The sequence below is a fragment of the Gekko japonicus genome, unplaced genomic scaffold, assembly GCF_001447785.1.
Source record: "Gekko japonicus isolate JY-2015 unplaced genomic scaffold, Gekko_japonicus_V1.1 scaffold103, whole genome shotgun sequence".
Taxonomy (NCBI): Eukaryota; Metazoa; Chordata; class Lepidosauria; order Squamata; family Gekkonidae; genus Gekko; species Gekko japonicus.
In genome coordinates, this window is record NW_015160210.1 from 275,779 (window position 1) to 297,618 (window position 21,840).

General features: G+C 50.6%; 1 protein-coding gene across 1 annotated transcript in view; it reads left to right on the forward strand.

The window, feature by feature from the left end:
- CACNA1H (calcium channel, voltage-dependent, T type, alpha 1H subunit) overlaps nucleotides 1–21,840 on the forward strand; it is a gene marked incomplete at its 3' end in the record, with an annotated part of 563,591 nt that overhangs the window by 240,923 nt on the left and 300,828 nt on the right. The gene's annotated exons all lie outside the window — the stretch shown is intronic.

A 21,840-nucleotide genomic window follows, 5' to 3' on the forward strand; every position in this document is an offset into this window, starting at 1 on the left:
TATTGGTTACAAGGTATAAATGGAACACTCTGTCTGGGACAGTGATGCTCTGTATTATTGGTGCTGGACGGGGGGGTCAAAAGTGGGAGGGCTTCTGGAGTTCTGGCCCCACTGGTGGACCTCCTGAGGGCAGCTGGGTTTTGGTTACTGTGTGACACAGAGTGTGGGACTGGATGGGCCACTGGCCTGATCCAACATGGCTTCCCTTACATTCTTATGGTTGGGGCAATGATTCTCTGTCTTCTTGGTGCTTGGGGGGTAAGAGTGGGAGGGCTTCTGGAGTTATGGCCCCACTGGTGGACCTCCTGAGGGCAGCTGGGCAGCCTCCTCCGAGCCAGTGTTCGCTCTAAGCTGAGTTAGTGTGAGCCAGCTCACAGCTTTTTAGCCTCCGGCTCACACCTTTTTGTCTTTGCTCAGGAAGGATGGGGCTCCAGAGCAAACTGATTTATGCAGTAGCCAAATCGCTCGCTCACAACTTTAATGCCAGGAGCTCGCAAAGCAGAATTTTGGCTCACAAGACTCCACGGCTTAGAGGGAGCCTTGGTCACCCCCCCCCCCCCCCCCCCCTTATTTATTGGGATATTCATTCGTTCTTTATTATGATCACTTGACCAATCATATATTGGGATATTCGGTTAATATAGTAGCATTTTGCCCAGTCGTAAAAGTGTGATCCTGAGTGCACTAAAGAAATCTCCCAAGAAGTCTATTGCAAAAAAGAAGGCAAACATACGTTTATTCAAGTAGATCCAGTTCACATTCAGGTTGCCATTGAAAGGAGAGAGGGAAGTCTAATCTAAACGGTACTTTCCCTATGACAAGTAGCCAGCTTGTCCAGCATCCTGTGTGTAGATAAATCTTTTTTTTTTAATGATGTATGTTGCTGTACTGCAGTGGCTAAGACTGTGCAAGTCAGGAAGTCCTGAGTTCCAGTGTAGCCTCACCCACAAGCTTAACACGACGATTCTCCCTTGTTGACTCATTCCCAGCAACAACGGAGAATCCACACAGAGCTGATTCTCTACTTGTTCCTCCTCGTCCTCTTGCACCTGACGTTCCTCCCACCCCATCACTGCTGGTGTTATTGCTAGCTTTAAAAAAAAAAAAAAGACACCGGTATATTGATGAAGTGTTATATGAGTATCACTTACTGGCATTTTTAAAAAAACAGCATGCCAGTGAGGAAGGGAGAATATAAGAATATTAGAAGAGCCCTGCTGGATCAGACCAGGGAGGGTCCGTCTAGTCCAGCATCCCGTATCACACAGTGGCCAGCCAGTTCCTCTGGAGATCAAGCAACAGGGCAGAGAGACCATCCTCTGATGTTGCCTCGTGGCTCTGGGATTCAGAGGTTTAGTGCCTCTGGATGTGGAGGTTCCCCTCAGTCACCACAGCTAGTAGCCATTGATAGACTTATCCTCCATGAATCTTGTTGTAAGCCGCCCTGAGCCGGCCTCGGCTGGGATTAAAATGTAATAATAAATAAAATAAATACAATCTATCTAATCCCCTTTTAAAGTTGTTTCTTTCCGTGGCCATCACTGCATCCTCTGGCAGCAAATTCCACATCTTAATCACTCTCTGTGTAAAGTTGTGTTTCCCTTTGTCCGTCATGAACATCCTGCCCGTCAGCTTCATTGGATGCCCTCGAGATCCAGTATTTGGGGGAAGGGGGGAGGGATTCTCTTTGTCAACTCTCTCCACCCCGTGCACAATTTTATCAACCTCTACCAGGTTCCCTCAGTCGCACGGAAAGAGTCTGCAGGTAGAAATGGTGCCTGGTGTGGGCTTGGAAATTGGGGCCTTCCCGTCCACACTGTGGGGAAGACTGGTTTGACTGATGTTTCCAGAAAGATGGGAGTAAACCAGGGTCTGGAAAGATAACAGCCATCCCAGGGTGAGCACAGAAGGTGAGAGCAAGAGCACAGATGGAGGAGGAGGAGGAGATTGGATTTACACCCCGCCCTTCACGCAGAGTCTCAGAGAGGCTTACAAACTCCTTTCCCTTCCCCTCCCCACAACAGGCACTCTCTGAGGCAGGTGGGGCTGAGAGAGCTCTGACAGAACTGCTCTTGAGAGAACAGCTCTAGGAGAACTTGTGACTGACCCAAGGTCACCCAGCTGGCTGCATGTGGAGGAGGAGTGGGGAATTGAACCCGGTTCTCCCCGATTAGAGTTCGCGCACTATGCCACTACACCAAAAGCATCTTTTGGACACTTAAATGGGAGAGGCTGCTCCCATTTGAGACCCAGAGCTGAGCTTTTCAGCTTAGGGGGTAGGCCTGCCGGCCTGCCGGCCGGCCGGCCTACCTTGCAGGGTGGTTGTCTGGATTACGGGCAGTGATCTGCGAGAGCCTTTGAAACCTGCCTCACGCGACGTGCACGGGATTCACGCGCTCTCTTCACCGGTACAGCAGGAAACGCTGAGGCCCGCCGGCAAACATGTTTTGGGGATTCTCTGCTCCGACTCCCACGTTTCCTGTTGCTTCGGCACAGACGGCTGGTGACATTTGGAAGCCCGCCGACTCCGCTTCAAGGAAATATGAGTGGCTTTCTTTCCCTCCCCCCCCCCCTTCCCCAACCATAGATCTTGCAGAATATCTACTCTGGGCTGAATTTAAGGCAAACATTACCTTGTTTGGAAATCTTCTCCTCCGTCACTTTCCCTCCTCCCCGAGTAGCTGCTGACAGATGACTCATCGTCATCCGTCTCTTCAGAGCCCAAACAGCTGGGATGCCACATCCAGGTTTCACGGGGGTGAAAGACAAAGTGCCCATCACGAGACCTTGCTTTTATAGGTGCTGGGTCGGTTGCCAACCTCCAGGCGGGGCCTGGGGATCTCTGGCTATTGAGGTTGATCTCCAGAGAACAGGGAGCAGTTCCCCTGGAGAAAATGGCTGCTTTGGAAGGTGGACTTTATGGTGTTATACCCCCCCCGTGAAGTCCGTCCCCTCCTCAGGCTCCACCCCCTTCTACCTCCCCAGGCTCCACCCTCAAAATCTCCAGGTTTCCTCCCCTCCCAGAGCTGGCAACAGGAATGCTAGAGGACTCATATGGAATCATAGAATCATAGAGTTGGAAGGGACCTCCAGGGTCATCTAGTCCAACCCCATGCACAATGTTGGGAATGTACAAATACCTTCAGAACAAATTTAGAGTCCAGTGGCACCTCGAAGACCAAAAAAAGTTTATTCAAGGTATTACATTACACATTACACTTATATACCGCTTCTTCCCGAAGGCTCGAAGCGGTTCACAGAAACATTTTAATTACCTAACTAGGGCCACAATGCAAGGGGAAGGTGAGTGCCTACCAGGCACCTAGGCAGCCGTGATCATCTTATTTTTCTTATTTTTTGTGGTGGGTTCTTCTTCTGTTTCCTGGCGATGGTATCTCGGCGAGGTCTGCTCTTGCACAGCGACTCCTTCTGGAATGGCTTTTTACGACGCTCGGCTGTGCGATGGCTGCAGCAGCTGGTCTCCGTCCTGTTGGCTCCAACCATGCTGCGTCGTCACGTCTCCGTGTCTCCCAGACCAATCTCCGCCCGGGTCGCTCGCTGCTGGACTACCACCATGTTCGCCGGGTCGCTGCTCGTTGTCTGTCGCCGCCACCTCACCATTGCCGCTGCTGCACTCCAATTCATGGAAGGAAGGCGCCCCCCCACTCCTAGGAGTGGGTACCCATTTATCTACTTGCCCAAGGGCTTTTGAACCGCTGGGTGGGCGGGAGCTGGGACAAGGACCGGGAGCTCACCCCGGCCGCGGTGGGATTCGAACAGCCGTAGGGCTGTCCGGAGATTGATTACTTGCAGGCTGTTTAACAGCCTGCGCCACCGCTCCCCACCAAGTGTGCACGCACACAAAAGCTCATACCTTGAACAAACTTTTGTTGGTCTTCAAGGGGCCCCCTGGATTCTAAATGTGTTCTACTGCTTCAGTTGAACACGGCTGACCACCTGGACAAATATCTCCAGTTGTAGAGGACTGTGGATCTAGGAAGAAGTCCGGTCCCACCGCCGTCTATGCTCATACACACTCACTGCCCTGTGATTTGGGGGTGGAGCTTGGGAGGGTGGGGTTTGGGGGTGAGGAGGAAGGTGAGCCATCAGGAGGTGAGCCATCAACCCCACCCTTCAAAAGCTGCCATTTGGGGGGGGGGACTGATCTCTGGAGATGGTTAGCAACTCTGGGAAGGACAGAGGCAGAGCGGCCAGGGCAGGGCAGCTTGCCAAGATCCCACAGCCTTGCTAAGGGGCCCCAACTCTGCAGCAGCCCTTCTGCCTTGCAACAACCACCTTGCCAGGTAGGCGAGGCTGAGCGTGTGCGGCTGGACCGGGGTGGCCAAACTGCAGCTTGGGAGCCACATGTGGCTCTTTTACATGTATTGTGCGGCCCCCGGCAGGGCGGCTGGGGAAGCGAAGGGGAGGCCTGCCTCCGCAGTCCGCCTTCCGTGCCCCAGCCAGTGTTCCCCTCCCTGGGTAGGCTTGAGGTGGGGGGAGGGGAGCAGAGAAAGAGCAGAGAAAGAAAGCAACTTTAGCTTTCAATGCGTTCTCAAAGCCCCCAGCACCAGCCACCTTGGAGAAGGCATTTGTCTCTTCAAATCCCTTTTCCAAGCCAAGCCAAGCCAACCGGTGTGGGGATGGGTGAGGGGCTTGGAGGACACATTTAAAGTTAAAGTTCCTTTCTTTTCACCTCTCCCTCCCTCCCCCATTTTCTTTCTTTTTCTCTTTCTCTCTCTCTCTTTCCTTCTTTCCTTCTTTCCTTCTCTCTTTCTCTCTCTTTCTCTTTTTTCCACCTCTTTCATTCTTTCTTTCCACCTCTCCATGTCTTAGACAAATAAATGTCATTAGCAAACAAATAAATAGCATTGGACAAATAAATATCATTCTTTTTCTCTTTCTCTCTTTCCTTCTCTCTTTCTCTCTTTCTCTTTCTCTCTTTCTTTCTTTCCACCTCTTTCATTCTTTCTTTCCACCTCTCCATGACTTAGACAAATAAATGTCATTAGCAAACAAATAAATAGCATTGGACAAATCAATATCATTCTCAATATCTGTTCTTACCCCTTTTGTTTTTATTTCTGGCAGTCTCATTTAATGTCAATAAAAAGCCTTGTGAGCAAAGATCCTGCTTTCTAGCGTCCCGGCCCCACTGCTGGACCTCCTGATGGCACCTGGTATTTTTGGCCACTGTGTGACAGAGTGTTGGACTGGATGGGCCATTGGCCTGATCCAGCATTGGCTTCTCTGATGTTCTTACGTGAGCTACTGGCATTAAAGGTTGTGAGCGAGTGATTTGGCTGCTGCATAAGTTAGTTTGCTCTGGAGCTAAAGCAAAGATGTGTGAGCCGGAGGCTAACAAACTGTGAGCTAGCTCACACTAACTCACCTTAGAGGGAACACTGATCTTGCTTCTATCCCTGGGCAAACTCTGCTGTATTAACGAAATATCCCAATACTGGCCCTTCCCCGCGAATCTCCAGGAATTCCCCAAGGTGGTGTTGGCAACCCTAGGTTCCACCTGGAGGAGGCCACACTGGCAAGAAAGGCTCCCTGGGCCAGACAAAGGCCTCCAAGTTGGCCAAGCCAGAGACTCTCCAAGCTGCTCTTTCCCATGGCTAAGGTCTGGTCTGCCATCAGTGTTCCCTCTAAGCTGAGTTAGTGTGAACTAGTTCACAGTTTTTTAGTCTCCAGCTCACAGAATTTTGTCTTAGCTCAGGAAGGATGTGGCTCCAGAGCAAACTTATTTATGCAGCAGCCAAATCGCTGGCTCACAAAGTAAGATTTCTGCTCACAAGACTCCACAGCTTAGAGGGAGCATTGGTTGTAATCAGTGTTCCCTCTCAGCTGAGTGAGTGTGAGCCAGCGCACAGTTTTTTCATCTCCAGCTCACAGATTTTTGTCTTCACTCCAGAAGGAGGGCTCCAGAGCAAACTGATTTATGCAGCAGCCAAATCGCTCGCTCACAACTTTAATGCCAGGAGCTCGCAAAGTAGAATTTTTGCTCACGAGTCTCCACAGCTTAGAGGGAGCACTGTTGCCGAGGTGCTTTAATTAACGCTCTGCAAAATCACCTGTGTAACGATGAAGGATAACTTCAAAAGGCACTGTTGTAGCTGCACCATAATTAAATGAGTGGCACCGGTCCAGACAGGGGGCCTTTCGATTGACAAAACTCTCTCTCTTCCCTCATGACGGATGGCAGGCGGCGGGAGAGAAAGGAATCCACGCCCGCCGGCAGAGAGAGAGGCCAGCCGTGGCTTGAATCAATCGGCAAAGGCCCTTATTTGGTCGCAGGCCCAAAAAAGGTGAAAACTGCCCCCCCCCCCAATTGCCGGCCAGACTCGGCTCAGGAACAGCCAAATGCCAACTCAGCTCGGAACTCGTGGGAAGCATCCATCTGACCTGCCCGAAATGGACCGAAAGATAAAAGGCATTTCAGATGAGCACCTCTAAGTTTAGGGGAGAGCTCGGCGGCCTCTGATGGAGAGGTTGAATTGCCCCCTTCCCTCCTTCGGCCTTCTGAAAGTATTTCAAGGACCCCGTTCCTTTGTAGGAGATGTCCATGAAGACTGGCTGCAAGGATGAGGCTAACAGACTGGGGTCTGTTCTCTTTCCAACGTGAGCGAGAGCAGCTATAAATCTTGTCCAAGGGGGAATGTGCATTCATATTCTCTCTCTCTCTCTCTCTCTCTCTCTCTCTCTCTCTCTCTCCCCCTCTCTCCTTGCTTTGAAAGAAACCAGCCCTTCCAAGCAATGCTCCCTCTAAGCTATGGAGTCTTGTGAGCAAAAATCCTACTTTGTGAGCTGCCGACATTAAAGTTGTGGGCGAGCGATTTGGCGACTGCATGAATTAGTTTGCTCTGGAGCCATCCTTCCTGAGCTGAGACCAATATGTGTGAGCCGGAGGCGAAAAAACCATGAGCTGGCTCACACTAGCTCAGCTTGGGGGGGGGGGACACTGCTTCCAAGTACCTCCCCATCAAGACTGATGCATTGACTCTTTGGGCAGGCAAGCGGTTCCTAGCTCAGGTTGTCAATATTTGGTTAGAAGAAGAAGAGATTGGATTCATACCCCGCCTTTCACTACCCAAAGGTGTCTCAGAGCGGCTTACAAACTCCTTTCCCTTCCCCTCCCCACAACAGACACCCTGTGAGGTAGGTGGGGCTGAGAGAGCTCTGACAGGAACTGCTCTTTTTCAAGAACAGCTCTTATCAGAACTATGGCTTGCCCAAGGTCATCCAGCAGGTGCAAGTGGAGGAGTGGGGAATCAAACCTGGTTCTCCCAGATTATAGTCCACGCACTTAACCACTTCACCAAACTGGCTCTCTACTACACTAAACTGGTTACTATTTGGTTACTATAGCAGAGTTTGCCCAGTCATAGAAACAGGATCCGGAGTGCAGTACATAAATCTCCCAAGAAGTATATTGCAAGAAAAGAGGAAAGCTTAACATTTACTCAAGTACATCCAGTTCGCATTCAGGTTGCAATCGAAAGGAGAGAGAGAGAGAGAGAGAGAGAGAGAGAGAGAGAGAGAGAGAGAGAGAGAGAGAGAGAGAAGCCTAATTCTCAAGAGCGCTTTCCCTATCACAAATGGCCAGCTAGTCCGGCATCATGTGTGTAGGAGTATGAGGGCATTGTCTCTACAGGAGAGACCTGCAGAGACCTGTGACTCTGTGGAAGGCCATGTGAGGAAGTGAGAAGACAAAGGGAGGGGGTCAGGGGGCAGGTCCAAGGTTAAGACAAAGAGAGGCACCCCATTCAAGGAGATAACACCTGTACACCCTTAGAGTGATGTAGCGTCGCCTTCCCAGGTCCAGGCATGCTGAGTCACTCACCCCAGCAGACAACTGTGAGTTGGGAAATTCCTGGACATTTTTTGGGGGGTGGGGCCAGGAGAATGAGGGGAGGGACCTCACCACCCTCCAAAGTGGCCATTTCCTCCAGGGGAACTGATCTTTGACATCCGGAGAGCAGTTGTAATGCTCTCCAGGGTCTCAGGTGAAGGTCTGTCACATCACTACTTCCTGGTCTTTTTAACTGGAGATGCCAGGGATTGAACCTGGGACCTTCTGTGTGCCAAGCAGAGGCTCTGTCACTGAGCCACAGCCTTTCTTTACAGCTCTCCAGGGTCTCAGGCGGAGGTCTTTCCCATCACCTCCTGCCTGGTCCTTTTTAGCTGGAGATGCTGCCGGGGACTGAACCTGGGACCTTCTGCATGCCAAGCAGAGGCTCTGCCACTGAGCCACGGCCCCTCTTGACAGCTCTCCAGGGTCTCAGGCAGAGGTCTTCCCCATCACCTCCTGCCTGGTCCTTTTTAAACTGGAGATGCCGGGGATTGAACCAGGGACCTCCTGCATGCCAAGCAGAGGCTCTTTCACTGAGCCACAGCCCCTCCCCAGTGGGAAACAGGAACCGAGGGTAGTGAGGCTTGGGGAAAGCCTCCTCCTACTCCTGAGCTGCTCCCAGGAAAGATCTTCTGGATGACATAAAGGCAGCAAATCTGCAAGCTCGGCTGGAGGTGTCCTTTGGTAAAGGAGCTTGTCGGAGAGACGAGGCGGGAGAGAGATTTCCTCTGACAGCGTTCAGGTTTCCCGCTCAGTTCAAGGTTTTTGTGCCGTGGAAACAGTGGCAAAGAGAGCTCTTCTTTGTATATTACGGCCCTGGGAGAAAACCGGAATGGAGATAGGGACACTGCTTCCTGCTACGTCTGCCCACAAAGGATGCTGCCAGGTACCAATTAGACCATCTGTGCCCCGGTGCCTCCAATGACGGGTGGCCAACTTTTCCCAACCCGGCAGCCAAAGATCCCCCAAAACAGGGCTTGAACCCGGGAACTTCTGCATGGAAGGCATGTGCCCCACCCAGCACTGAGCCCTGGCCCTAAAACGGTCACCATCAGCAGAAGAAGCTACTTTGTACCGATTCAGAGCAAAGGTCCTCCTAGCTCAACAGGAGGGCTTGTAGCCTGAGAATCCTGCCAAGAGCCAGTTTGGTGTAGTGGTTAAGTGCGCGGATGCTAATCTGGGAGAACCGGGTTCAACTCCCCACCCCTCCACTTGCACCTGGCTGGATGACCTTGGTCAAGCCATAGTTGTGTCAGAGCTGTTCTCTCAAGAGCAGTTTTCTCAGAGCTCTCTCAGCCGTACCTACCTTACAGGGTGTCTGTTTTGGGGAGGGGAAGGGAAAGGCATTTGTAAGCCGCTCTGAGACTCCAAGTGAAGGGCAGGGAAGAAATCCAATCTCTTCTTCTTCTTCTTCTTCCACCCTTCTCTTGCTTTTAATTTGGGAATGTTCAGCCCGATGAACAACTCTGCCGAGCCCAAAAGCTTGTGCAAGGTTTTGTGTCAATGTGACCTACCTTGATTCTGGATTGGATGGTTCTCACTGGCCTCCGATTGGGTCTTGACCCTATAAGTGTGCAGGAGACAGGCAGGCGGGGTCGCCAACCTCCAGGTGACGACTGGTGATCTGGAATTATGACTGAGCTCCAGACTACAGAGATCTGTTATTATTTATTTATTTTAAACATTTCTTCCTCTTCTCCTGGAGAAAATGGCTGCTTTAGAAGATGGACTGCGTGGCATTGTACCCTATTGAGGCCCCTCCAGTTTGGTGTAATGGTTAAGTGCGTGGACTCTAATCTGGAGAACCGGGTTTGATTCCCCACTCCTCCACATGAGGCCAGCTGGGCAACCTTGAGTCAGTCACAAGCTCTCTCAGAGCTGTTCTCTCAAGAGCAGTTTCTGTCAGAGCTCTCTCAGCCCCACCTACCTCACAGGGTGTCTGTTGCGGGGAGGGGGAGGGAAAGGAGTTTCTAAGCCACTCTGAGACTCCGAGTGAAGGGCAGGGTATAAATCCAATCTTCTCCTCCTCGTCATCTTCTCCTCCTCCTGCTCCATGAATCTATCTAATCCTCTTTTAAAGCTGTTTATTCCTGTGTCCATCACTACATCCTCTGGCAGCAAATCCCCCATTTTAATCACTCTCTGTGTAAAGTAGTGTTTCCTTTTGTCCATCCTGAACCTACTGAGCCAGTTTGGTGTAGTGGTTGAGAGCGGCAGGACTCTAATCTGGGAGAACTGGGTTTGATTCCCCGCTCCTCCACTTGCAGCTGCTGGTGTGACCCTGGGTCAGTCACAAGTTCTGTCAGAGCTGGTCGCTCATGGGCAGTCCTCAAAAGAGCTCTCTCAGCCCCACCGACCTCACAGGGCGTCTGTTGTGGGGAGTGGAAGGGAAAGGAGACTGTAAGCCACTCTGAGGCTCTGAGTGAAGGGCGGGGTAGAAATCCAATCTCTTCTTCTTCTCCCTAAACCTCACCCTCCCAGGCCCGACCCTCCAATTTCCAGGTATCTCCGAACCCAGAGCTGGGAACTCTACAGACCGCACAGAAAGGGCCAGGAATAGGTTTGCCAACCTCCAGGTGACAGAAAATGGCCGCTTTGGAAGGTGGACTCTGTGGCATTCTACAGCCCTGAAGACCCTCCCCTCCCCAAACCCCGCCCTCCCCTGGCTCCACCCCCCCAGAATCTCCAGGTATCTCCCAACCTGGAGCTGGCAACTCTAGCCAGGAGTGAGCTTCCCAGCACTTTTCCAGTCTCAGTTACCTTGGGGGGGGGCTTCCCTTAAGACAAAGGAATCTGAAAGGGGCTATGATGGTCCGATCGGCTTGGCCGATGCAGCAGCGCCCGCCTTAATCGTTTCGCCTTCTCGGGATGACGAGGGAATCCCCTTGCCTGAAAAATCTCTGCAGCCGAGAGCGGGCTGAAAAGAAGCTGGTAGATGGCTACCCCGCCGCGTTCCCGCTTCCCTTCGTTTTTTCCACCCCGTCAGCAGCCCGCAGCCATGGCAACAAGCAGACAGATGCAAAGAGAGAGAGAGAGAGAAACTTTATTAAATCAATACATCAGGCAAAGCATTGCTAATGCATGATGTCCTTATTCACCCCAATAATACAGAATCTGCTGAAATGTTAAAATTCCAGATGGTTACAACGGGGCACATTTGTTCCCCTCCTCTTCCCCGCGCCTGGGCAAAATGTAAAGCTACGGGAGATGGTTTCAAAACCTGACTGTGCTTTTTTGTCTCCTGAACAGGAGATGTTCTCATTGTTTCCGTGATACAATTTTGCGCAGTTGTGCAGAAGCAAAGAAAGAGTAAATATATATATATATATTGCAATCTCGTAGACTGGTACGTGAACCGGGAAGGGAGGATTTGCGTTAAGTAACGGCAATAAAAGGCCCCCAAGGCAAAATGTTGTCCATGTGGATGTCCCATCTGGAACCCATGAGAGGCCCTGATTCTAAGCATCTCTCTCCCTCTGTGAGTTATAATCATAGAATCATAGAATGTTAGAGTCAGAAGGGACCTTGCAGGTCATCTAGTCCAACCCCCTGCACTCTGCAGGAGCATAGCTGAAAGATAGCCCTACATACCTACAACATACCCAAAAGATATGCCTCTGCTTGAAAACGTCCAGTGAAGGAGCATCCACCACCTCCCAAAGCAGTCTGTTCCACTGCTCAACCACTCTTATCGTTAGGAAGTTTCTCCTGATATTCAGCCGGTATCAACTCCCTTGTCATTTCCACCCATTAGATCTAGTCTTGCAATCCGGAGCAAGAGAGAACAGATCCGCTCCATCTTCTGCATGACATCCCTTCAAATACTTGAAGACTGCAATCATGTCCCCTCTAAGCCTTCTCTTTCCCAGGCTAAACAGACCCAACTCTTTCAGCCTTTCCTCGTAAGACGTGGATTCCAACCCTTTCACCATCCTGGTTGCCCTCCTCTGGACACGCTCGAGCTTGTCAACGTCCTTCCTAAAATGTGGTGCCCAAAATTGGACACAGGACTCCAGGTGAGGCCTGACCATAGCAGAATAGAGCGGAACGACCACCTCCCTTGATCTGGACACAAGGCTTCTGTGAATGCATCCTAAGATAGATTCTCCATTGCTGTAAAAGGTAAAGGTAAAGGTTCCCCTTCCTCAAAAGCCAGTCAAATCTGACTCTCATCTCCGTTTCCAAGCCGAAGAGCCATCATTGTCCAGAGACATTTCCGTGGTCATGTGGCATGGAACGCTGTCTCCTGACCTAAAACAGACCGAAACCTCTTTAATTTACCCCTCCTCGCTTCCGTTAACAGCAGCGTTTTGTAGAAGGTTGACAGGGAGAGCCAGCCAGCTGTAGAAGTTAGACTGTTGGACTAGAAGCTCCAAGACCTGGGTTCGAATCCCTCCACGAGTCTCACATGATTTTGGGCCAGTCACTCTGGCTTTCAGCAACTTAGATTCTCAAGGCACGCCCAAGACGTTCTCACATGGGAGGTAACCGCAGAGCACACAAAGGCTGAAATTCAGCACAGCCGTTCCTGAACTCAATCAGTCTGCGGGGCCGGTCACCTTATATTTTATTTATTTGCACAGATTGGACTTCAACCGTAATCATCATCATCATCATATGGCATTGGGTGTAGAATAGCTAGGAGATTCTAAGATTGTCTGGCAGTCAAAAGTTCTAGCTCTTTTAGGGTTATGCACCACCAGGTGGCGAGCTAGGCTTGTTTTTAAGGCAAGAGATGTTTCAGAGGTGGTTTGCCGTTGCCTCCCTCAGCGTCACAGCCCTGGTATTCCTTGGAGGTCACCCTTTCAAATACTACCCAAGGCTGACCCTGCTTAGCTTCCGAGATCTGACAAGATCGGGCTAACCTGGGCGATCCAGGTCAGGGCTTCCACATGGAATCTGATGGTACAGAGGATCCTTACTGCTTGTCTTCATTGTGATCGACTGATTGAGTAGCTTCTCAGTTTAGTACCTTTCCTCGCCTGCTTTAATCTCAAGTGTCTTAACAGAAATCAGATTTGAAGTCATTGATCTTCTAACCAGTATAGTAAAAGGTAAAGGTTCCCTTGCTCGAAAGCCAGTCGAATCCAACTCTAGGGTTGTGGTGCTCATCTCCGTTTCCAAACCGAAGAGCCAGCGCTGTCCGAAGACATTTCCGTGGTCATGTGGCTGGCATGACTAAACACCGAGGTGCACAGAACGCTGTTACCTTCCCACCGAAGTGGTACCTATTTATCTACTTGCAATTTCTTGCTTATATGGAGTTACCAGGGGGCCGTAAAGTAGCAAACCTAACACCAGTTTGGGGGAAAAGGGGGGTGCAGAAGAGATCATTGACAAGCCAGTTGCCTTAACATCTGTTCTGGGTAAGTGAGTAGAAACTGTTATTGGAGATAGAATTAGATCCAGGTGCTCAGCCGTGTCGGTCTGAAGCAGTAGAACAAATTTAGAGTCCAGTCAGGCACCTTTAAGACCAACACAGGTTTATTCAAGGTATGAGCTTTTGTGTGCAAGGCACACTTTTTTCAAATACATTGGAATGGCAGATGAGGTTCTAAACATGTAGACAGGGACGTAACAGCAAATTAACATGTATCATGATGATGTTTAAGTTATGCAAAGTGGAAAAAACTAAATAACAAGCTAAGGTTATAAGGTCAACTGTTGCAAAGCAATAAATATGTGAAAAATAGCAGATAAATGACTAAAGGTGTTTTTTTCTAATTGTGGAAAGTAACAGAATCTTAATTATCTCTTCTCAATTGTGGAGGGCACTTAACAGCACATGTTGAGTTGGATGTAATGTTGTTAAGCATATAGAATTGTTAAGCATATAGAGGGACAAGCCCTGCTGAGGGAGAATGGCTTCTCCAAAGGGAAGTCCGGCCTCACCAACATTGTTGAGTTCTTTGGGCATGCTAAGAAGCATGCGTATAAGGGTGATCTGGTCAGCATTCCATACATAGATTTCCAAAAAGCTTTTGACAAGGTAGCTCACCAAAGACTCCGGAGTAAATGGGAACAAGGGAACAGGTTGGTTAAACAACATAGAACAAGAGAGTAGAAGCAAATAAATGGTTCTCCTAGTGGAGGGAATTAAGCAGCAGGATTTTCAAATACTGGAATTATTTAATTTGTTCATAAACGATCTGGAACCGGGGGTGAACTGTGTCGCGCCCACGCTTGCAGATGACACCCAGGTATTCGAGATGCTGAAAAGCAAGGTTGATTGTGAATAACTCCAGGAGGATCTCTCTAGATTCAATGAGCAGGCAACAATGTGGCAAAGGAAGTTCAGTGTACATAAGCGATGCACATTGGAGCAAAAAATCCTAGCTTTAAATATATGCTGATGGGGTCTGAACTGGCCGAGGCTGAAAGAGATCTTGGGGTTGCAGTGGACAGTTTGATGAAAATGCTGACTCGTTGAGTGGCGGCAGTGAAAAAGTCCAACTCCGTGTTGTGGTAGAAAAGAGCAAAGAGTCCAGTAGCGCCTGAAAGACTAACAAAATATGTGGCAGGGGAGGAGCTTTCGTGAGTCACTGTTCACTTCTGCACAGCTACCCATCTTGATCTATCTCTGTGTCGTAGATTTTTAGAAAAGAATTTGAAAATAAAAACATTGTAATGACTTTGTATGTATGCAGTAGCTCTTGTGAAATTTGGAAAGCCAAGAAAATACCGAGTACTTTGTGCCATGGGGGGGGGAATGCGCATGGGGGGGGATTTACAGCACTTTTTGGTATGCTGGGAAAGGGGTATGTTTACTCCGTGGATCTGAGAGATTCCTGCGTAGCGACTCCAATAAAATCGTCCAGCTTCACTGCAGAACGCCGATGCCTCTTCAGCGAGAATGCCAGTGACTGAGTCCAAAGTGTGCATTGTTCAGTGAAAATTCTGCCCAAGATACAGGTCATGTTTACTCAGAAAAACAGATCCACTTTTCAATCAGTTCATTCATTGTTTTGTGTGCGGCTGGCAGGAGTCGTCTTTGAAAACCTTCTTCAGTAGCTACGTTTGCCCTAATGGCTTGTTCACAAAGGGTTTAAATAAGCATGTAAACTGCCAGAGGTGCCCTTCACAGCGAGTGAGGAAAGTACTAGGGAAAATATTAAGATTTTTTCCCCCAGGTTTGGGGCACTCTCCATCATAGAATGCTGAAAGGATGTCAAAATGATCCTGCTTGGTGTAGTGGTTAGGAGCGTGGACTCTAATCTGGGAGAACTGGGTTTGATTCCCCACTCCTCCACATGCAGCTGCTGGTGTGACCTTGGATCAGTCACAAGTTCTCTCAGAGCTGTTCTCTCAAGAGCTGTCCTTGAAAGAGCTCTCTCAGCCCCACCTACCTCACAGGGTGTCTGTTGTGGGGAGGGGAAGGGAAAGGAGATTGTAAGCCGCCCTAAGACTCGAAGGGAAGGGCAAGGGGAATAAATCCAATCACCTCCTCCTCCTCCTCTTCTTCTTTTCCCCATATCTCTCTGCTACAGCAGAACAGCTGGTCATCAAGGCGATCCATGCTTATCCACAGGCGACTAGCTCTGCACAAGCCACCCTAGACTGCGATCTGAAGGGAGCCTGTAATGAGTTGTCACATGAAACCATCCATCTTTTCTCTTCGAAAGCTGGTGGAGTGGAGTGGCCCATAGAGCAGGAAGCTACCACAGAGATTTGGTGGGGAGGCTTCCTAGAATGTCCACTGAATCTGACATCCCTTCCAGGGGCTGGTGACATTCCCTGCTCCGCTGTCTCCTGGTGTGACCATTAGCTGTGATGGCAAACAGCTACCAAGGTGGACAGTTGACAAGCATAAGTAAGAGACTGTGTTTTAGGGAACAACAAATTTGTGTCCTGGTACGTGTATCTTGAACGTGTGAAGCTGCATTATACTGAATCAGACCCTTGATCCATCAAAGTCTGTACTGTCTACTCAGACTAGCAGTGGCTCTCCAGGGTCTCAGGTGAAGGTCTTTCCCATCCCCCCCTGCCTGGTCCTTTTAACTGGAGATGCCGGGGATTGAACCTGGGACCTTCTGCATGCCAAGCAAAGGCTCTGCCACTGAGCCACGGCCCCTCTTGACGGCTCTCCAGGGTATTAGTCGGAGGTCTTTCCCATCACCTCCTGCCTGGTCCTTTTTAACTGGAGATGCCGCCGGGGATTGAACCTGGGACCTCCTGCATGCCAAGCAGATGCTCTGCCACTGAGCCACGGCCCCTCTTGACGGCTCTCCAGGGTATTAGTCGGAGGTCTTTCCCATCACCTCCTGCCTGGTCCTTTTTAACTGGAGATGCCGGGGACTGAACCTGGGACCTTCTGTATGCCAAGCAGATGCTCTGCCACTGAGCCACGGCCCCTCTTGACGGCTCTCCAGGGTATTAGTCGGAGGTCTTTCCCATCACCTCCTGCCTGGTCCTTTTTAACTGGAGATGCCGGGGACTGAACCTGGGACCTTCTGCATGCCAAGCAAAGGCTCTGCCACTGAGCCACGGCCCCTCTTGATGGCTCTCCAGGGTCTCAGTCGGAGGTCTTTCCCATCACCTCCTGCCTGGTCCTTTTTAACTGGAGATGCCGGGGACTGAACCTGGGACCTTCTGTATGCCAAGCAGATGCTCTGCCACTGAGCCACGGCCCCTCTTGACAGCTCTCTAGGGTCTCAGGTGGAGGTCTCTCCCATCACCTCCTGCCTGGTCCTTTTTAACTGGAGATGCTGCTGGGGACTGAACCTGGGACCTTCTGTGTGCCAAGCAGATGCTCTGCCACTGAGCCACATCCCCTCTTTACAGCTCTCCAGGGTTACTGCTTGATCTTTGCTTGGCTTCTTTATCCTGTTTCTCTGGCAACCCAGGCCACTCCTCCCAGCCATCCAGTTGTGGCATTCTCATGGCTTTCAGTAGCCATCCATTTCCCATGTTGATGTCTTGAAATACGCTTTCTTTTTTTCTCTTTTCCTCGTGTGTTGCGGTACGCTTCCAAAGCATCTTTGGGTGCTGCGCACCACCAAGAGCCCACCCTCTGAAGCTGCCATTTCCTCCCAGGGAACTGATTCCTCTCCTCTGAAAATCAGTTGTAAGCAGGGGTCATTTCCTGCAGGAGCGCACAGGAGTGGAGCTCCAGCAGTAAGGAGCCCAGAGGGCGGGCAAATGCAACACGCCCCACCCCCTGCTACCAGCAACCCTCAGTCAGGCCACAAGGAGCAAGAAGCAGCCAGGTAAGTTGCAGAGCCCCCTCCCCCGGCCCACCTTCAGGTACAAGCTCTCCCTCCTCTGTGAGGGCAGATCTACATGTTCCCCCCCCATAGCTAGCAATCCAAGACAGTCCAGTGGAGCCTGAGCAGTGAGTGTTGCCTTCACTTCCAGTGATGTCAGGGGGTGTGGCATATGCAAATAAGTTATGCTAATGAGTTATGCTAATGAGCTCCTGCACCTCTTTTTCTATGAAATGACCCCTGGTTGTAAGCAATGCTCCCTCTAAGCTGTGGGGTCTTGTGAGCAAAAATTCTCCTCTGTGAGCTCCTGGCATTCAAGTTGTGAGCAGGTGACTTGGCTGCTGCATAAATCAGTTTGCTCCGGAGCCATCCCTTCCTGAGCGAAGACAAAAACATGTCAGCCGGAGGCTACAAAACTGTGAGCTGGCTCATACTCACTCAGCTCAGAGGGAACATTGGTTGTAATCCCAGAAGGTCTCCAAGCCGTGCCTGGTAATTGGCAACCCGGCCCCCAGATCTAGCAAAGCTCCTCGCCCAGGCCCCGCTAGTGTCGGCCACTCCCTCCCCGACAGACTCTATTGTGTGACTTGTTTTCCTTTCATTGGGGCTGGGGGGGGGGTAGCCACTTATGGTAAACCCCAGCTCAATACACAAGCCCCAGTCGGCCCTCCCAGCTTTGGCGGCGCTTAAGAGCCAAGTGCCAGCATGGGAGAGCCATTAATTACGGATGCTTACCCAGTGATTGACATTAAACAATCAACATCCAGGGAGCCGCCTTGCTGCCGACGTGGCAATTATTCCAGGGGAACGGTGGCTGGAGGCCACGGGCCCGACACTTAGTCAAGGAGGGCAGGTGAGGTTTCCAAAAGGCAATGCACGGCTGCTTTGTTGGGGGGGGGGGGCTGGAACAGATAATTAATTGGCACTTTGGAGTCTGTTTCCCCTGTGCCACCAGGTCTCCAGCGGCTCCTTGGGTCTTCTCCTCTCGTGGTCTTCTCTTCTCCAATTCTAATAACCTTTATTGGCATAACAATAACTTAAAAAAGAAAACAGTACAAATCAGCCCATATGCCAACAAATAGAAACAGAGTAGTCTTCACTTCTTGTGGCTGGCCCGGTTTTGTGAGGCCCGCAACTTCCTGGGGTGAAACTAGGGAGGGATTGCCAAACACCTAGCAGGGGACTCACGAAGCTGCCCTATACGTAGACCAGGGGTCTCCAGTTTCCTGTAGTGGTTAAGTGCGCGGACTCTAATCTGGGAGAACCGGGTTTGATTCCCCACTCCTCCACTTGCAGCTGCTGGTGTGACCATGGGTCAGTCAAAAGTTCTCTCGGAGCTGTTCTCTCAAGGACAGTTCTCAAGAGAGCTCTCTCAGCCCCACCTACCTCACAGGGTGTCTGGTGTGGGGAGGGGAAGGGAAAGGAGTTTGTAAGCCGCTCTGAGACTCCGAGTGAAGGGCAGGGTATAAATCCAATCTCCTCCTCCTCCTCCTCTTCCTCTTCTTCTTCTTCAAATGCCAGGAGATTTGGGGGTGGTTCCTAGGGAGAGCAGCATTTGGGAAGGATGTGACATCACTTCCAGGTGACGTGCTAGGCTGCCTCCCCTAGCCTCTACTGTTCTTACCAGAGAGACTATGGGAAATTCCTAGAGTGTTACTATGGTCAAGGCATTGGTTCACAAGGTACTTTCCAGGGAAGCTTCAGACAAAGATCAGCCCGGTGTCCGTTCCATCTATCATTACAAAACCCCTGAACTCTGCTCACTGTAGTTATCGACACCATTTTGGGGAGGAACCCGAGAACGCTTTTCCTTTCTGGACACCGCGGCAAGTCTCCTAGTTTCCCCGAGCCAGATTTGTTCCCCTCTGACTATATCCCTCCTCGGAAGCCAAACTGTGGCCGCCTGGCTGCCCGCCAAGTCTAGGTTTCCATCTCCGTGGTACTTCTGCCTCAACCTTTGCCCTCCCTTCAATTACTCAGCTGTTTCTCAGCTGTCTCCTTTCATGCACTGGCTTTGGAGATACATGAGCCCCCCAGATCAATTCCAAATGGAGAGGTATTTCCCCACCCCTCCCTTTCTTTCTTTTTAACGATGGAACGAAGTCTCCCCCCCCCCACGGGGCCGTCAGGGAACAGCTGTTAGTCTGGGATATCCGAATGTTTGGCATAGCAGTGCAGCAGTTCGGGCAGGCGGAGCCGAGCGAGGCGGTTGGGATTTTGTTAGAGTCACTTCTGTTTTCCTCCCCTCTTGGGAAACATTCCCAAAGCTCACCCGCTGAGCAGGGGTGGACCCTGAGGCCTTAGTGTAGGGTTGCCACCAGCCTCCAGGTGGGGCCTGGAGATCTCCCGCTTTTACAACTTTTCTCCAGCCAGTGTTCCCTCTAAGCTGAGTTCGTGTGAGCTGGCTCACAGTTTTTTTAGCCTCCAGCTCACACATTTTTGTCTTTGCTCAGGATGGATGGCTCCAGAGCAAACTATGCAGTCGCCAAATGGCTTGCTCACAACTTTAATGCCAGTCGCTCACAAAACAGAATTTTTGCTCACAAGACTCCACAGCTTAGAGGGAGCATTGTCTCCAGCTGACCAAGATCAGCTCCTCTGGAGAAAATGGCTGCTTTGGAGGGTGGACTCTACAGCATTGTACCATGCTGAGGCTCCTCCCCTCCCCAAACCCCACCCTCTCCTGGATTCACCCCCAAAGTCTCCAGGTAGTTTCCAACCCAGACACGGCAACCCTCCTTTAGTGCCCAATGCAGAAAAGCCATATGAATCAAATTGAGCCACAGGACATGTCAATCAATCAATTTTTTACAGCCATGGACCCGTAGAGAAAATCACACATTAGTAGACAGGTCATTGTGGGTGTTGTTGACCTGCAATATAGTTTCACCGAAGGGGCACAGCTTGGATGCTTTGGAGGGGGGACTCCGTGGCACTCTACCCCACTGAGGTCCCTGTCCTCCCCAGGTTCCACCCACAAATCTGGAGAGTTCCCCAGAGTGCAGCTGACAACCCTAACCCCCTATCCCCCACCGGAGGCCTGCCTGATGGCTGTCAGTAGGGGCGGTTCTCCTCTTTGTAACCATCTCTCTCGTGAATCCATCAAGCAAATTCACATTCCTGGCGCCGCATGCAGAGAAAACGAGGGCAAAGCTGTTTGGGGCCCTGTTTAACTAAATGACATGGAAGCCCACTTTTCCTCCTGAATGGGGGAGGCGTCAGTCCCCAGGTCGAAAGCCATCAGCCCGTCGCGAAGATAAGCAGGTATAACACCAAATATGATTCTGGGCTCTGCCTCGGACACAATCTGAGGGGCTTCCCCCGAAAAGTACGTATCAAAGAACTGTATTTTTAAAAAACTTCCATCAAAGAAGCTGGCAAAGGGTTAAAACGGAGGGGTCGGAATCCATCCGAAATGATCCTTCTCCATCAGAAATTCCTGGCCAGGGGAGAGAGAGAGAGAGGGAAACACGAATAAGTTTGTCAGGTAAACATTCTGTCGCCATTTCATGTCCTGAATTTCCGCTTATTTCCCTCCTTCATTTTTTACCCAGTGGGGTCCAGAGTGGCTGACATTCCTCTCCACTCCTCCCCTCCCTCTAGAGGAAATGACAACATTGGAAGGGCAGACTTTATGGTATACCACGAAGTCGAGGAGAAACTGAAGTCCTAGAGCAGGGGTGTCAAACATGCGGCCCGGGGGCCAGATCAGGCTCCCAGAGGGCTTCCATTGGGCCCGCAGTGGAACCGGCCATCTCCTGCTTCCAGTTCTGCGGCTGCTGCTGCATCATCGCTTGCTTCGCCAGACTCTCTTAATCACTCCTCCATTTCATGTTTCAACCTGGGTCCCAGGCTCAGAACTCTGAGCGTGAGATTTCTGTGGTGAAGGTTGATAAATCAAAAGTAGGTTTGCAGCTTACAGAGCGAATGTTTTAAGCATGTTTTTATTTTAAGAAAAAGAAAAGGAAATCTTTGCGTTTGTGTCCTTTATCGAGTTTATATTTATTTATTTATTTTATTATTTATTTATTGGGATTTTTACCCTGCCCTCCCCGCAAAGCGATCTCCGCTACCTGGCGTTACATTTTATGACACACACGGCCCGGCCCAACAAGGTCTCCTTTAGGTCAGATCCGACCCTCGTAACAAATGAGTTTGACACCCCTGTCCTAGGGTGTCCACCAGTTCCACTGCGGGCGCCGCCCACAAACCTTCAAGAATTCCCCCACGCCGTAGCTGGCCGTCCAGATTTTACATACCTCAACGAACTCCTAAACATTTTGGTTGTGGGTCAGCAGTGGGGTGGATTTTGGACCTCTGAGAGATTTTCCCCAGCTACATTTCATAAGATGATGGATTGCGGAGGCGAGGGCCGATCCTCATTTCTGCACACACTGACACTTCACTACAGAGCTCGCCTCACCCACCCGCTGGACTCAAATACTCGGTTATTTCTATCTGACAAGTTAGAGTGCCCCCCCCCAGCCTTATTTTTAGACCTGTCAGTGATATTAAGGATTGGAGACGCGAGAAGGATCAAATTCCGGCTATACATTCCCAGGGAATCCCCAGGGGAGCCACTGTGTAAACCGAGCATCTGCCCGGCCTGTTGGATTCCATTCCCGTGATTGGCACCTGCGTCTAATGCCATGGACGTGTGTGGTTCCCATCTTCCAGGGAGGGCCTGGAGTTCTCCTGGAAAGACATCTGATTTCCAGGCTACAGAGATCAGATCCGCAGGAGGAAATGGCTGCTTCGGAGGGTGGAGTCTGCAGCATTACATCC